General features: G+C 53.1%; 1 long non-coding RNA gene across 1 annotated transcript in view; it reads right to left on the bottom strand.

Moving 5' to 3' along the window:
* Nucleotides 1-727: 727 nt before the first annotated feature.
* The window catches only part of LOC112205401 (uncharacterized), a 67,446-nt gene continuing 50,553 nt past the window's right edge, over nucleotides 728-17,620 (bottom strand). Inside the window, exons 2-3 of the long non-coding RNA XR_002939366.2 lie at nucleotides 1,650-1,717; nucleotides 728-1,369 (exon numbers count right to left, since the gene is read on the bottom strand). This is a non-coding gene — a long non-coding RNA (uncharacterized LOC112205401). The remainder of the gene's footprint in view (nucleotides 1,370-1,649; nucleotides 1,718-17,620) is intronic.

The following is a 17,620-nucleotide window of genomic DNA, read 5'->3' as shown; positions in this document are numbered from 1 at the left end:
GTACACATTCACAGACATGCACACACACTCACACAGATATGCACACATGCACTCATATGCATGTACACATTCACAGACATGCACACACTCACGCATACACAGATATGCACACACACTCATATATGCATGCACACGCACATTCACAGGCGTGCCCACACACTCACACAGATATGCACACATGCACTCATATATGCATGCACACACATTCACAGACATGCACACACTCACACACAGATATGCACACATGCACTCATATATGCATGCACACACACACTCACACAGATATGCACACATGCACTCACATGCATGTACACATTCACAGACATGCACACACTCACACAGATATGCACACACGCACTCATATATGCATGCGTACACACATTCACAGACATGCACACAGTTACACACTCACACACAGATATGCACACATGCACTCATATATGCATGCGCACACATTCACAGACATGCACACACACTCACAGATATGCACACATGCACTCATATGCGTGCACACACACATTCACAGACATGCACACACTCAGACATGCACACATGCACGATGCACACATTCACTCACATATGCATATGTGGCTGTGAGTGAATGACGGAGGGGGGACGGCCGTGCCACTCACACTTTAATGTGTATTTGTCCGTGATACGTGCACACACATGCACATACACACATGCACACATGCATGCACACACACATGCACGTGCATGCACACATTCACACACATGCACGCATGCACATTCATGCACTACTGGGAGCCTGGAGCTCCCGGGGTTCCACGGAGCCAACGGCCTCTGGGCTGGACCTCTGGCCCCTCAGCTCAGCTACGGAACCTGGGGCCTCTGAGTCCTCATCTGCAGATGGGATGCTGAAAGTCTTGAGAGTAGGGATGAAGAGCAAATGGATGCAGGCTTGGAAAGCTCAGGGGTGAGGTCTGAGGGGTCAGAACCTAGCCCCTGCTGTTATTCCCGTTTCACAGAGGAGATCAAAGACAGAACATGGCCCGTGCTCACACGGCAGGCAGCCACAGAGGTGGCTAGCTGTCCACTCACTGAATTCCCATTGCCTTTTCTTTATGTTAAAAAATAAAAATAAAATGAATTGAGTTCAGGTAAGGAAGGGGCAGCCCCTCCCCTGCCCAGAGGCACAGCTGGTCTCGGCCCTTCGGGGTGCTCCTTTTTTATCTTGCTAGTGATTGGCCTTGTGGTGAGCATGAGAGCCAGAAAGTTCTGGCCAATGAGGTCCGCAAGGAGGTAGTCCAGGGCTCTTCAGAGATGACTCCCCTTCTTCTGGCTCTGGAAGCTGCCATGGGCTGTGGGCTGTCTTGGTCCACAAGGCAACAACTCTGGACGCCCCATGCTAAGGATGACAGGGCCAGGAAGACACAGCCAGCCTCTGAGCCGCCCCAGGCCACCTCCCCCAAGACATTTCCACCAGAAGACACCTTCACCACCAAAGCCCCCACAGGCTGGGGTTCCCAGCCAGCCAGCACCTCACCCATCCCTGCATCGCAGCTGGCCCCAGCCCTCTCCCAGTTCCACTTTGATGCCACTCTTTCTCCAGCAGCTGCTACCATCAGAGCCCTGAGGCCCACATCACCTCCTGTCTGCCCTCTGGAACGCAGCCTGGCATGACTCACCTGGGCCTAGGGGCCTCCGCAGTCCCCGAGCTCCTAGGGGTCTCCCCTCTATATTGCAGATGTGAATCCTGGGAGAGAGGAGAACATGGCTCCATCACCCGTGTTCGGCACCTGGCCAGGCCCCAGCATCAGTCCACAGTGCGGGACTACACCCAGAGCGGTGTCGCAGGGGCTGTCCATGGAGGATGGTGCCTGAGGAGCTGGGACCATGGGATGGGAGAGGCACCTGCTCCCCCTTGCCCACCCCTTCAGTCTGGCAGAACTGGAAAGCTCCGGTCACCTGCCTGGCCTGGGGCCCCTGACACCCTGGGGGCCTGGGAGGTGGCTTGAAGGGGAGAGCTGGAGATGGCCAGGCTGCTGGACCAATGCCCCCTGTAAGACCACACTTCTGAATTCATTCCTCTTATCACCAACCCTCTTAAAATGTATTCAAGTTTGGTTTTTTAATTATGCAAATGATTTGTGAATAAATTTGTATAATTAAAATTCAAACTTTATAGACACAGAAATCCCCCGTTCCCCTTCCTCGGTCCAAGTGGCCTCCCCAGGGTGACAGCCCTTCTCCCGTTGGTATGTGTCATTCCAGAACATTCCCTGTGCACCTCGTGCATTTGTGTTTGGGGGAACGCAGCTGTGCTTTGTGTGTTTCCTTAGATGGCATCGAATGGCACACGTCACTCTGGGGTTTCTCTTTTCTTCCCCAGTGACTCAGTTATGCACACTGTTGAGGACAGGGCCGACTGCCCGCAGCACCCAGGCTGCCTTTGCGTGTGTCCACATGACCCAGCCACACTCCCCACCCCTCACAGCTCCATGTGGCCATTTCCACCACCTGTCAGGATTCTCCACCCTCCTCGGGTACGAGTGAGACCCAACAGGGTGGCAGAGCCCTGGAAGGCCCTGGGCCCTCAACCAGGAAGACCCACCTGGAACTGCGCCACCAACAAGACCCAACGTCTATTGAGTCAAGGAGCAGCATGTTGAATCCATGCTTACCGCGGCCAGAATGCCCCAGATGCTATGGCCGTCGCCTGTCTTTCCCTGAGGACCTAGCTCATCTTTTTATCTGCTGTGTAGTATTTGCAGGGCAGACGTTGCTATGGTCTCCACGTTTGAGTCACCCCCAAATTCCATGTTGAAGTCCTCATGTCCAACGTGATGCTACTGGGGGGCAGGGCCTTTGGGAGTTGATTAGGTCATGGAGGTGGAGCCCTCAGGAATGGGATTAAGGACCTAACAAAGACACCCTGGAGAGCTCCGTCACCCCGTCCTCCATGTGAGGACACAGCCAGAAGACGGCCATCCGTGAACTGGAAAACAAAAGCAGCCCGCCCTCACGGACAAGGCTTCTGCCAGGGCCTTGCCCCTCCAGCCTCCAAACCTGGGAGACGTCAATCTCAATGTATAAGCCCCCTGCTCGGGGTGTTTTGCTACAGGAGCCTGAATGGCAGATCACACCACTTTATTCTGCATTCCTCTGCCCGTGAACTTGCAGGTAACTCCCATATGACAGGCCACGCTTGCAACAAATCCTGAATCTCAGGGTAGGGTCTCAGGGCATCTTCCTTGGTGGGCTGCCTCTCCTTGTCCTGCTCCTGGCCATGGAGCCCACTCTGGCCCTAAATACAGGTCTTGCCTGCCAGCCAGATTTCCAAGTGGTCTCTGTGCTGGGGACCCAGCGGGACCAGCCCTCTCTCCAGGGACTGCTGTCAGGATGAGGAATTGTTTTTCCAAATGTGGCTTTTGCCGCAATCTCCCCCTTTGTGTTCTGGACAATTTGATCAAACAAGCAATAGAGAATCCATCAACATCTTCCAACCAGGAGACAAAGAGGCCTGACATGCCGCACGATGGCGTCCCCTGGCCCCACACCACACGGCAGGCCACCCAGGCTGGAGAAATCAGCCTGTTTTGTGCTGAGATGATAACAAATCACAGCAGGCACACCCACGCTCCGGGTGCCCACATTGTCCGCCTGTTGCCTGTCATTGCAGATGAAGCCCGGGCTCCTGGGCTCTGTGTGTGGGGCTCAAAGCTGGACTGTGGATCCCAGATAAGCACTAGGACCCTGGCCACTGCTCACGGCCCTGCCTCGGCCTCCAGAGCTCTAGAGAGGCCTAGGCGACCCCCAGTCCTGCCCAGGAGGGGCACAGCTGGGCTCTCCAAACTCCAGATGTGACCAGACCTGCCCTGTACACACGGTGCATGGCAGGCTCATGAAACCCAACTGCCGATGAGGGTAGGAGCTGGGCCATCTACCAGGACGGCCAGACACTGCCTCTCCGGCTAAGGCTGGGCCTTCCAAGGCTGGTCCCCAGGGGGTTCTCAGGACATCCAGGTGACAGTGACGATGGCAAATCACGGCCACCGGCTTTTCCTTCATCCTCGCTGGGGGAGCGCTTTACACCCTGCGTCCTCCCTCAGTAGGACGGGAGTGGTCCAGGCCCCAGAGGCTTCATGCGAGTGCCGAGGGGCCCACAGGGCAGAGCTGTCCTTCTGGAAGGTCAGAGACCCAGAAGGACAGACCCGGCTGTAGCATGAATGACCCTGGTGCCCATTTTACCTCCAGCTGTCCCATCCCATCCTTCAACTGAGTGGACGCCCTGGAGCGCTGCGGGGACGCACAGGTCCCGGAAACCATGTGAGCTCTGTCTGCAAACTGCAACCTGCCGGGCATGTGGAGCCTCTGCCAGCCACGAGGGAGCCCAGCACGCAGTGAGCACCTTGCACCCTCACAGTCACCAGCCACGCTGCCTCCGTGACGATGGTGGAAACGAGGGAATGGAGGCACCGTAGAGGGAGGTCCAGGAGGCAATACGGCGTCTGCTGCAGAGGACGCAGCCCAAGTTCCCTGATGCTAAAGGGATTTGCCTAAACATATCCACCTGAACCCCTCGCAGCAAAGCCTGGGGCTTAGGCAGCCCCTCACACAGGCCTGAGCTCTGAGCCCCCACCTCACCCTGAGCCCTAGGGCACCTCCCCATGCCTGAGGGGGCGGGCTTTAGAAGCACCAGCCCCTCCCCTCCTGCCTGCACCCCTCCCTCAGGTGTCAGAGAGGCAGACCCCCTGCTGAGCTCTGCTGGACAAGCTATGGCAGATGTGTGGGAGTTGCACACATTGCAGTCTGGGCTCCTGGCGCAGAGCTGCACACAGCAGGTGCACCGCAGAGGCCAGCAGGGCCCCGGCCCACACCGCCACCCCAGAGTCCTGTCTCAGCCCAGTACGGAGAAGCCCCTCCCCTTCCTCTGCAAGCCCAGCCTCTCGCCCCCACCCATGACAACTCAAGGGTGCAGCAGCTTTGCCCACTGAAGCTTGGGCACCAGAAGGCCTTGTTCCAAGACCCAAGGCAGGAGGACAGCAGCACCACAGAGGGGCCCTGGGCCACCTGCTGGCCAGCGAGGCCACCTCACCTTTCCACCGTAGGTCCCCCTTTCACCCTGAGTGAGAACCGCCCCTACCAGGGGGCTACCTGGGGGGCCGCAGCCTCCCAGCTGCCAGCACACGCCCAGTGCTTTCTCCAGCCTGGCCCAGCCCCAACCAGGCAGGACGGCCCTGCAGAGCACCCCTGAAGGCCGCACACTTGCAAGCTGCCCACAGACTGTGCAGCGCTGGCTGCCTTTTATGGGGATGCTACGCCTGCGCAAGCCGAGCAGAACAAATGAGATTGGAATTTTATGATTCTTTTACAGTGCTGCTCTGCGGAGAGCTTGTTTAATTAGCTTCTAACTCAACACCTTTGGCGACTCTAAATAATTCACCACCCCGGCCCCCCTCACCCAGCCAGGTGTGCCAGTGCTGCTTCCGCCCCCACCAGCTCTGCAGGGAGGTCACAGCTCCACAGTTCCAAGGCACAGGCCCCTCGAAGGGCAGATGCCTGGTGACGTGTCCTTTTCAGGAGCAGCCTTTCCAGAAGGCACAGTAGCCTTCCTACCTGGGCACAGCCACAGGTGTGCCAGGCCACCCTGGGGACAACGGTCAACCTCTCTGGACTAGCAGGGAACACTCCCGCCTGCTCTGCACACGCCCCCTCCGCCCTCCCGGGCAGCAGTTTCTCTGCCCCCAGCCTCAGCACTGGCCTGACCACCCCAGGGGCCTCAGCTGCCCATCCTGGGCTCCCTCCCTTCCTGGCGTTCCACAAGGTCAGTGTCCCACCGTCTCCTCCTCTAGGAGCCTAGCAGCAGGCACAGGGCCGACCCCCATCCACTGCAGGGTGGAACCCGGGCCACGGGAGCATAGATCGAAGGGTGACCACCCGCCCACGGAGGGAGCCAGTTCCCGGGGCCTTCCTGAGCCCCTGGGTGGAAATGCACAGACTGTGGCTACTAGGCCAGTCCCCTGGCTGCTCTCGGGGAGGGGGTCATCGCGTCCATCCCCCTGCTCCATCACGTCCAGACCCCGGCAGAAGCTCAGCCCTGGTCTTTCTGGAGAGGAGCTGGGAACCAGGAGCCCATAAACCCAAGCCCAGCCCTGCTCCTGTGTTTAACAGCCCCCGTCAAGGACTCCTGCCCGGATTCAATTACCATCGCAGGTTTTATAAGACCAGCAGCGCTCACTGCGCTCTGACAGAGAGACGTGACCCCGTGCCAGCTGGCTCCTCTCTCTCTCTTTCTCTCTCTGTCGTGCACATTCAAATGCCAAGGGGCGCTGGGGAGGGCGGAGAGGCCAAAGTTACCTCCTGCACCTTCTCCTAGGAACCAGGAAGCCCAAAGCGAGTGAAGCCAGTTCTGAACGCACAGGAAGGGTCAGAGGACATGCTGGCATGCCACTCCGTGTGCCCTGGAATTATAGAGGAGCAGGGCTGGCACAGGGAGGCATGCCCACCATGCCTCGGGTGATGTGGAGAGCCCGCGTGGTGTGTGTGCTCACGGCCCCACACAGCCACCCCAGCACGCCACCCTGACTGCCTGCCTCTGCCTCCACTCCTGCCCCACGGTCCTGGGGCTCAGGCCTTGGCATCCTGCCCTGTGGCCGGAGTGGGCTATCCCAGAGTGGACACATGACCCGCACCAGCCAGGGCTCCTGGTTTCTCCCTGGGATGGGAAGAAGAGGGGCCTCCCCCAGCAGAGAGTCTTAGGCATATGGGGTTTCAGGTGCTTTGGGGCAAAGTGAGTCTCAGGGCATAGATCTGGCCCACCCGAGGGCAGAAGAGAAAGACGGGGACAGGCTAGCTGGAGGTCCCCTAGGCCCAGCCACACGGCCCTCTCCTCATTGCATCACCCCCAGGAAGTGTCCCCAGCACCTGAGCTCCTTGGCAATGGTCCATCTGGGGGAAGAGGTGAGAGAGGAACCCCAGGTGCCCCCCAGGAGGCCTGGCCTTGGCGTTCAGTGGCCTCGCTGCATGCAGGCAGGCAGCCGGTCTCAGTGTTTCTCATTCCCCAGACACAGAATGGGCATGTTGCAGAGCAGGCTCCAGGGCGTCTCTTGGAGGCAAGTGCCCCACCCAGGCCTGACTCCATGGATGACAGGGACAAGAGAGGATGTCTAAAGTCCTCAGGAAGCCTGGGCCCTGCCGGTGTAGGTCAGCAGACAGCATGGAGGCCGTGAGCATGGGCCCCCCAGCACAGGCTGCCATCCCTCAGCCCCCATGACCAGAGCAGGGGCAGCCGACCCAGCCTCAAGGACCGCTGGCATTGAGGCAGAGGCAGAGGGCAAGGGCCCCCGCTGGCCTTAGTGGCCACAGGGTTCTGTGAGGGCTGGCGCTGTGAGATGCCTCCCTCCATGCTCTGCCCTTTGGATTCTTGGGCAATGAAACCTCACACTCCTCCCGCCCAAAAGCCACCAGCAGGCTCCACACACTTCCCCCAGGGGCAGGGGCAGGGGCAGGACGTCCAAGCCATGTGCACACCAGCAGAGGGGAGAGGGAGGCTTCCTGCATCCCCCCAAGCACTGCTGTCCCTTCAGGGCCTCCTGGGAGGGCTTGGGGGCTCAGGGATGATCTCCTCACTCAGATGCTGGGGTGGGGGCTCAACAGATGGGAGGGAGCGGAGCATTGCAGGTAGACCCACCCCACTCAACTGTTTGTGTCCTTCAAGACATGGGGGCACACAACAGCAGCAGGGACCTGGGGGCAAACCCACTGGGTGGGCTCAGTCTGGGGCCAGAGGGTGGCTCTGCTGGGTGGGGGTGGAGGCTTCAGATCCCCTTACATGGTTCTCGGGGTCCGTGGCTGAGTGTGAACGTCTCAAAGGTCAGGCTCTGAGCAGGGGGAGGGCGGCAGGGGCTTACTCACCTCTGCTCCAGGAGTCGACTGCAACTCCTCTGAAGCCCCCACCCAGAGGCCCTGGCGCCCTGACATCCGACTTTCCCGTGGGCCTGATCATGCCTGAGATGGCCAGCCCCGCCATCCCATGCTGGCTCTGCCTGCTGGGTTCCCTTCCTGCCTAGGCCGGCAGAGAAGTGACCTGACACCGCGGTCAGTGTCCCCAGACCTGAACTCTGCCTACCACGGCCTCTCTTCCCGCGCGTCCCCACGGCCTGGGATCCAGGACAGGCAGGACCTTCAGCTCTGCCCTGCGGGGCAGGTTGGCCTAGGAATTTTAGCACACGCTCAGGTCACCTCAGGCCCCTGAAGCTTTCTGGAGCCAAGACTAGCCCAGGACCAGCCTCCACACCATCCCTGGTGCTGAGTGGAGGTGGCCCAGACCCTCGGGAGCTGCCTGTGTGCTGGACTGGGGCAGCCCTGCATGCTGGGCCCAGGGCCTGGACGTGCATCATCCACAGATCACAGCACTGGGTACAGGGCTTCCTGCAGGGCACCCTCCCCATGGCCCAGGGCCCGCCACTGGGCAGTGGCACCCAGGGTGTGCCCCGCAGGGCACTGAGTTGCTGCCAGTGATGCAGGCACGAGGCAGCTGTGCTTCTTCCCCAGCGCCCACCCTCCACCCAATCACTCCACAAGCCCCATAGGCCCCATCCCCAAAAGTCAGCCGCCACACTGACCCGCCTTCTCTATCTTACAGGCAGGTGTGTGTGGCGGGCGGCTGCAGTCAGGAGACCGATTCAGATCATACATGCACACTTGCACGCACACACTCGTACACACACGTGCGCACTCATCCACTGCGACCACCTCGTCTGGCCCCAGCCCACTGCTCCGCTCCCTGCTTCCTCCCTGGCCAGTGCCATTCCCTTCAATCTGATCAGACCACAGTGGTCCCTGCTCAAAACCCACCCATGGCTTCCCATCATTTGCCAGGTCCCAGCGGCCCCCCGCAGTTCCGGGAACACAGCAAATGCCCCCACCAGCCTCTGCTTGGAGCCCTCTTCTCCCACGCTGGGAATGGCTCCTCCTTGCCTCCCGGCCTGCAGCCCCTCTTCCGACTCAGGCCCCCGCTCCCCCGCGGAACCTGTGGTTCTAGATCACACGCCAAACAGCTTCCTGCAAAGATCCCGTTTCCTCGTGAATGACCCGATTTCGCACTTGAGGGTGAGCAGGAGCCTTCGCCACCCCTTTGTGGATGTCCTGGAACCTGGACGGACACCGGGCCCCTCACAGGTCATCAGTGGGTATCTGCAGCGTGAGGAGCCCAGGCCTGCTGCCTGCCCGACCACTGACCTGGCTAAACCTGCCTCATGAATGGGGTTGCGATGAACCCCCCAGGCAGCCTGGGAGGTCACTGTTCTTACTATCTTGAGAGCTGAGGTTCAGAGAGGTAGGTAACCTGTCCAAGTTCACACAGCAGAGGCACAGGGCCAGGTCTGCCTCCAGATTCCGACCACTGCACTCCCGTCTATGCTGACATTTAATCCTCAGCGCGGACTGAAAGGTGTGGGCAATTTGTCCCATGTCACAGATGAAACGGGGGCTCAGGGCCCTTCTGCGCTGGCCCAGGTTGCACGCCTCATGTGCACTTATGTCAAGCAGGGATCAGAGGCTGCCTAGCTGGGCCCGTGCTGTCTGCTGCCCCAGGGCCACACACACACACACACACACACACACACACACACTCTTGGGTCTGGAGGGAGGGGCTGCTGGGGTTTGGAATTTTTCCTGAAGGCAGGCTGCCATCCACACCCCTCCCCACACTGACTTTTAAGACATATCAGCTAATTAACTAATTGCTGGCTCTCAGTGTTGCCAAATCCCCCTCCCGAGGCATCTGGCCCCAGCCTGGGTGCTCCCATATGCCGGCCAGCCCTGCCAGAGAGAGCTGGCGCCCACTCCCTGCCTGGTGCGGCTGCGGGCCCCTGGCTCAGCACCCAGGCTGCCAGTTTCTAGTTGGTTTCTGGTTGGTTCCTGAGCACTGGGTGTCCTGCCTGGCCACAGACCCCAGCAGGCTGCCTGGGGCCAGATAAGGGCAGCCTCTTCCCCCTGCCTGGGGCCTGCCTGCTAGGTCTCTATCGCCTGCCCCCACCCCAGAGGGGTGACCATCCCCTCCCCAAGCCAGCATCTCCTGGTCTCCCAGAAGGGAATAGCCACTTCTGATCTCTCTCCCCAATAAGTCGAACATCCTCATTCTCTTAATTATTGGAGAACAGATTTTTCCCCCAAATAATTAGGCAATTTAAATCATACAATCTTTCTCCGGGAACTATATTTAACCCTGATTTGAATGTAATTTACACATCGCAGCTCCCTTAAGCAGCTCTGGAAGCCAAAACATGGATCAAATATTTTTTAAATGTCAAATGCTGCTTAATTGTGGATCGCACTGAATTTATTTGTACAGATAAGCGTTTGATCTTCTACCTCCTTCTCTGCCCAAAGTAATTTTTCCATAATCTATATGATACCCCAATTTCTCTAATAGCTGGAGGATTGCAATGATACATGAGAGGCCCTCAAATTTGCAGAGTATTTTAAAAGATGCATATTCAAGATTGGAGCAGGAAACTTCTAACCAGAGACTTGAGGGGAATTCATTAAGGCAAAAAGAATCCTGGTGCCTGGAGTGGCCAGTGCAGGGACTCCTGGGGAGGGGGCTGCCACATTACCCAAGCCACCAGGGCTGTGCTGCTCCCTGCCCAGGACAGACCCCGGGCAGGCATCCCCTGGGCAAGGGTCTCCTCTGGTTGCTGCTCCACCCTCGTTTCTCCCCTTGCTTAAAATATTTCGATAGAAAAGGAGGCAGATAAGATAATGTGCAGGGCAGCAGAGTCAGGGTATAGACGGTGCCTGCAAGGCCAGGACTGGCCCAAGGGGAGGCAGGAGGCCCCTGTGCTTGTCAACCTGAAGTCAGTGAGGGTCTCCAGGAGAAGGTAGTGGCATGGTCTGTGTTAGTCAGCTATGCTGGATTCTGCTGCCATGACAAACATCCCCAGAAGCTCAGCGATTCAGGATTGGAATCACTGAGCAATGCCTCTGATCTCTCTTTCAACACAAGGTTTTTTTCTGGCTGGTGTTCCGTGTAGGCGGCAGGCGGCTGTGGGTCTGCCCCATGCATCTTCTCTCTCCTGGGATCCAGGCCCTCCCGCAGCCGAGGGAGAGAGAATGTGGCAGGACCATGTGGTGCTCTTCAGGTTGGTGCTGGACACAGCCCGGCCCACTGCTGCTAACATCTGCTCACTCTGGGCGAGTCGCGTGGTTAAGACTGCTGTGAGTAAGGCGGGAAAGTCCCAGAAGAGGAGTCCACGTTGGTGACCATAACCCAGCAGCCCATACACCTCACCATTCGTGTTCACTCCCCTCACGTCTGCACACAGAACATGTGGGAAACAGCCTCAGCCTCCCATCTGAACACATCTCCTCCCGATCCAGGAGCTAAAAGGGAACGTTAGCTTCCACTCACAACACAAAATACCACGGCAGGACAGACCCCGGATGGACGGAAGAAGCACCCCTTTTGGAGAGGGAAAGGGCGGCACTGTGTTTGCTCGTGGATGGCAGCCCTGTGCTCCTGCTGGGCAGAGATTTTTGAGAGCCCCATACCTGGGCGTGGGGAATGTTTCCAAACCAGGCTCTCATGGTGACCATCCGGCCCGGTTCACCAGGACGAGTGGGTTTCCTGAGAGGTGGGACTTTCAGTGTTGAAGCCAGCGACGTCCCAGGCAAACCCCAGGGGGCTGATCAACATAGCTGACTCCAGTCCGTGGTGTGAGCCCCTAATCCATTGCTGGCCCATCACCGAGCTCGCCTCTGGGAGGTTCTTCCTTTTCCATCACCCTCTGGGCTACATCTGAAGAGGATATTGGAAATTATGTCCTCAGGGAGCCCGCACCACTCCTGCTTTCTGTCCACAGAACGCTGGAGGCTCAGACGTGATTTTTAAATCTTGCACCTTCGCAGTCACTGCAAGGCAAAGCTGGGTGTGCAGATCCCTCAGCACGTGGCTGGCTTCACGTCTGTTTTGGGCAGTTCACGGCAGGTGAGGAGATACGTCTCACTGTCTTGACTTTACGGCAGCTACTTTTAACTTCTGGGGCTTCCTTGGGAGAGCAATGCCCTCAATTTCTCTTCTTACAAAATTTCACCTGACTCAAAAGATTTGCTGGGGTCGGGTACAGTGACCCACGCCTGTAATCCCAGCACTTTGGGAGGTCAAGGCAGGCAGCTCTCTTAAGCCCAGGAGTTCGAGGCCAGTCTGGGCAACATGCCAAGACAGCATCGCTACAAAACTTTAAAAATTAGCTGGGCTAATTTTAAAATTACGCCTGTAGTCTCAGCTACTGGGGAGACTGAGGTGGGAGGATAGCTTGAGCCCAGAAGCTTGAAGCTGCAGTGAGCTGTGTTCGTGCCACTGTACTCCAGCCTGAGCAACAGAGTGAGAACTGGTCAAAGAAAGAAAGAAAGAAGGAAGGAAGGAAGGAAGGAAGGAAGGAGAAGGGGAGGGGAGGGGAGGGGAGGGGAAGGGAGGGGAGGGGAGGGGAGGGGAGGGGAGGGGAAGGGAGGGGAAGGAAAAGAAAGGAAGAAAGAAAAGAAAGAAAGAGAAAGAAATGTGCTGGGCTGCCACCTTAATCTATTCAGAGATCATAACCCCCGGGGGTCACACTCTCCACCTGGCTTTTGCCACCAGCCTGAGCCTAACTGGCTTTTGTGGAGCAAGCATGTCTCCCATTTATCCTTTACTGGTTGGAGCTAAGAAGCAGTTGCCTCTTTCAAGGCTGTTTGCAAACCAGACAATTTCCATCTGAGCACATCTTTCTTGTATTATCTCATCCGTATCTCCAATAGCAACCAAGACACACCAGTCACATTTGGTTTCCAAACCTCTTTGCTTAAACCCACAATCTCCTGTTTTCTGTTTGGTGGTGATGGTTGCTGTTTTGAGACAGAGTCTCACTCTGTTGCCCAGGCTGGAGTGCCGTGGTGCAAGCTTGGCTCACTGCAACCTCCGCCTCCAGGGTTAATGCGAATTCTCCTGCCTCAGCCTCCCAAATAGCTGGGATTACAGGCATCCGTCATCATGCCTGGCTAATTTTTGTATTTTTAGTAGAGACGAGGTTTCACAATGTTGTCCAGGCTGGTCTCGAACTCCTGGCCTCAGGTGATCCACCTGCCTCAGCCTCCCAAAGTGCTGGGATTATAGGCGTAAGCCACCTTGCCCAGCCCAAAGCCTCCTATGTTTTCTGCCCCCAAGAAAACATATAGATGACGGTTTTGCCAAATGTTTCACCACATAAAAATGCTGCTCCCAGCCTCTAATTATAGTTTCTCCCCCTCCCCTGCCCCACCCCAGCCAATGCCACAAATTTTAGGTTTTGTGTGTGACAGCACCGAATTCTAGGTGCCAGTTTCTCCTCGAGTCAGCTGATGCCAGGCCGGGCTGTGGCCCCAGCAATCTCGGCGTCTCAGCAGCTTACAACACACGTGTGTTTCCACTCGGGCTCCGCGTTTCCTGTAGGTCAGCCGGGCGCTTGCCACAGCTGAGCATCCAGGCTGGAGGAGCCGCTCCCTCCAGGACCATTTCACTCTCTTAAAGAGGCGCTTCTGCTTCTGCTTACGTTCCATCGGCCAAGGTAAGTCAGGAGGCAAAGCCTGATGACACTGAAGAAGGAAAAATAAGTCTCTCTGAGACAGGGTGGGCGTGTGGGGCTGGCGAGCCGGGGAAAAGAGGCTCCTCCACCGGCTGATCACATGTAGCTCGCCGTTCTGCGGTCTTGCAAACAGTCACTGGCCCACAGCCAAGGAAAGGACTTGCTGGCAACCGAGAGGCCACAGGGGCTTAGGACTGCACGCAGCCACTTCTTCAGGTTTACTGCAGCAGCTCCAGACACGTCCTTCCACACAACACCGGAGGCAAAAACTCAAGGAGCTGCAAGGAGAACAGACAAACCCACCTCTATAGCTGGAGACATCAACACTCCTCTTTCAGTCATTGGTAGATCAAGCAATCAGAAGTCAGCAAGGACAGAGGTGACATGAAGAATGCTATCAATCAACGTCATCAACTGATGTTTCTAGAACATTCCACCCAGCAACAACAGAATACGTGCAGGTTCACGTTCTTTTAAGCTCTCGTGAAGCATTTGCCAAGGACAGACCGCGTTCTGGGCCGCAGGACCCGCAATAACAAATTTAAAAGAAGAGAAGTCGTGCTCTTAAGACACAATGGCATAAACTAGAAATCAGGAACAGAAAAGACAGCTGGAAAATCCCCAAATATCTGGAGATTAAGCAACATACTTCTAAATAACACATGGGTCAAAGGAGAAGTCTCAAGAGAAATTTTAAATATTTAGGAATAAATGAAAAGACAATTTATCAAAATGTGCAGGCTGCAGCAAAAGCAGTACTCAGGGGAAATTTATAGCATGAATGTACATGTTAGAAAAGAAGACAAGTCTAAAATACATCATCTACGCTTCCATTGTAGGAAACTAGAAATAGAACCATTTAAGACTGTAGCAAGCAGAAGAAAAGGAATAATAAAAAGTAAAGCAGAATTCAATGAAACTGAAAACATGAAAGCGATAGAAAAAAATCAAAAGCTTATTTTTTAACAAGATCAATGAAACGGACTAAGGAAAAAAAAAAAACAGAGAAAACATAGATTGCCAATATCAGAAATGAAAGAGAGGTTGTCACTGCTGATTCCGTAGACATTAAAAGTCTAATAAAGTAATACCATGAACAGCTCTATCTCTACAAATTTGAAATTTAAGATGAAATGGGCCAATTATTTAAAAGACATAAACTACCCAAGGAGAAATTAAAAAGCTAAATAGTCCAGACATCCCACTGCTGGGTATATACCCAAAAGAAAGGGAATCAGTATATGGAAGAGATACCTACACTCCTATGATGGTCAGCACTTTTTACAAGAGCTAAGATTTGGAAGCAACCTAAGTGTCCATCAACAGATGAATGGTTAAAGAAAATGCAGTATGTATCCACAACGGAGTACTCTACAGCCATAAAAAAAGAATGAGATCCAGTCATTTGCAATAACACAGATGGAACTGGAGGTTATCATGTTAAGTGAAATAAGTCAGGTCCAGAAAGATCAACATCTCATGTTCTCACTTATCTGTGAGAGCTAAAAAATCAAAACAATTTAACTCAATGACATAGAGCATAGAAGAATGGTTACCAGAGACAGGGAAGGATACTCAGGGGCTGGGAGGGAGGTGGGAGTGGTTAATCAGTACAAAAAAAAAAAAGTAGAAAGAATGAATAAAGCCTAGTATTTGATAACACAATAGGGTGACTGTAGTTAATAATAATTTTACATTTTAAAATAAAGAATGTAATAGGATTGTTTGTAATTCAAAGGATAAATCCTTGAGGAGATGGATACCCCATTCTCCATGATGTGCTTATTTCACATTGTATGCCTATATCAAAACATCTTCATCTCATGTACCTCATAAGTATATACAACTACTATGTACCCACAAATACTTTTTAAAATAATTTAAAATTTTTAAAAAGCCTTAATAGGTCTATATCTGTTAAGGAAATTTAAATAATACTTCATTATCTTCAAAAAAGAAAGCACTAGGCCCAGATGGCTTCACTGGTGAACTCTACCAACTATGTAAGGAATAAATACCAATTCTCTACAGTCTGTCTTTATATGCAATAACACAGATGGAACTGGAGATCATTAAGTTAAGTGATTTAATTTTTCTTCTGAAAAATAGAAGCAGAGGAAATGCTACCTAACTCATTGTAAGAGGTCAGCATTACCCTAATACCAAAACAGATAAAGAAATTACAAGAAAAGAAACTTGAGACTACAAACCAATAACTCTCATGAATGTAGATATGAAAATAATCAACAAAATATTATCAGATCAAATCTAACAATGTATAACCACAATTACACAGCATGACCACGAGGGACTTATTTGAGGTATGATTTTCACATTGGAAAATCAATCTAAGATGTGTGTATTAATCTGCTCTCACGCTGCTAATAAAGACATACCCACGACTGGGTAATTTATAAAGGAAAGAGGCTTAATTGACTCTCAGTTCCACATGGCTGGGGAGCCCTCACAGTCATGGCGTCATGCAAGAGAGAATGAGAAAGAAAAGCAAAAGGGGTTTCCCCTTATAAAACCATCAGATTTCGTGAGACGTATTCACTACCTTGAGAAGAGTATGGGGGAAACTGCCACGATGATCAATTATCTCCCACCGGGTCTCTCCCACAACACATGGGAATTATGGGAGCTACAATTCAAGATGAGATTTGGGTGGGGACACAGCCAAACCATAGCAACATGTAAATGATTAAATGGATGAATGGATGAATCTATCTCCTGAAAGAAATAAGCAAACACGGCAAGGTTGCAAGATACAAGGTTGATATATGAAAGTCAGATCCTTTCCTATATGCCAGCAATAAACAATCAGGATTTGAAATTTAAAGAACAATACTAGTTATAGCAGAACCCCCAAAAGTGGAATACCTAGGCACAAATCTAACAAAACATGTACAGGCTCTGTATGCTGAAAACTGCAAACCTCTGACGAAAGATATCCAAAAAATCTAAATGAATGAAGAGATAGTCCATGTTCACATAGGAAGACTCAATATTGTTAAGGTGTCTACTTTTCCAAATGTGGTCTATAGAATCAATAGATCTAATCAACCCTAATCAATATCCCAGCAAACTATCCTGTAGATATCAACACACTGATTCTAGAGTTTATACACAAAGCCAAAAGACATAGAATGGCCAACACAATGGTGCAGAACAAAGCTAGGGGACTCACGCTTCGCAATTTCAAAACTTCCTATAAGATGATGGCATCAAGACGGGAAATATTGATGAATGAATGGATAAACAGATCAGTGGAATAGAACAGACATCCACTAGTAGACCCACACAAATGCCAATGATCTTTGACAAAGGAGAAAATGTGTCTCTAACAGAGAAAGTCTCGTCAACAAATGGTGCTGTAATATTTAGACATCCATATGCAGAATAAGTAAATAAATCTAGACACACACTGAGGGCGCTTTTCACAAAAGTCACCTCAACACGGATCAGAGGCCTAAATGTAAACCATAAAACTAGAAGAAAGCAGGGGACCTACGTGACCTTGAGTCTGACAATGAGTTTTTTGATTGCAACACCCAAAGCCCAACCTATGAAAGAAAAAATTGTTAAGATGTGTTTTTCATTAAAAACTTCTGCCCGGCAAAAGAAACCATTAAAAGAATGAAAACACAAGTCACAGGCTGGGAGAAAACCTTTGTAAAATGTAAGTCAGATTAAAGGACGTGTATCCAAATCACACAAAGAACTTCCTAAAACTTAACAACTAGAAAACGAACAGCGCAATTTTAAAATGGGGGAAAGGTCCGAACAAACACCTCACTCAAAAAAGACAAATGTCAAATAAGCATATAAAAGGATGCTTGATATCATTTTTCATGAAGGAAATGCAAATTAAAACAACGAGACACCACTCTCCCTACTAGAATGGCTAAATTCCAAAAAGTGACAATACCAATTGCTATGAGAATACACAGCAACAGAAACTCCCATTCACTGCTGGTGGGAAGACAAAATGGCACAGCCACTTTGGAAAACAGTCTGGCAGTTTCTTACAAAGCTAAACATAGTCTCACCATATG

Source organism: Pan troglodytes, chromosome 15 (assembly GCF_028858775.2).
Source record: "Pan troglodytes isolate AG18354 chromosome 15, NHGRI_mPanTro3-v2.0_pri, whole genome shotgun sequence".
NCBI classification, from domain to species: Eukaryota; Metazoa; Chordata; class Mammalia; order Primates; family Hominidae; genus Pan; species Pan troglodytes.
The sequence above is the reverse complement of the archived record's forward strand: the minus strand, read 5'-3'. Positions and strand labels throughout refer to the sequence as shown.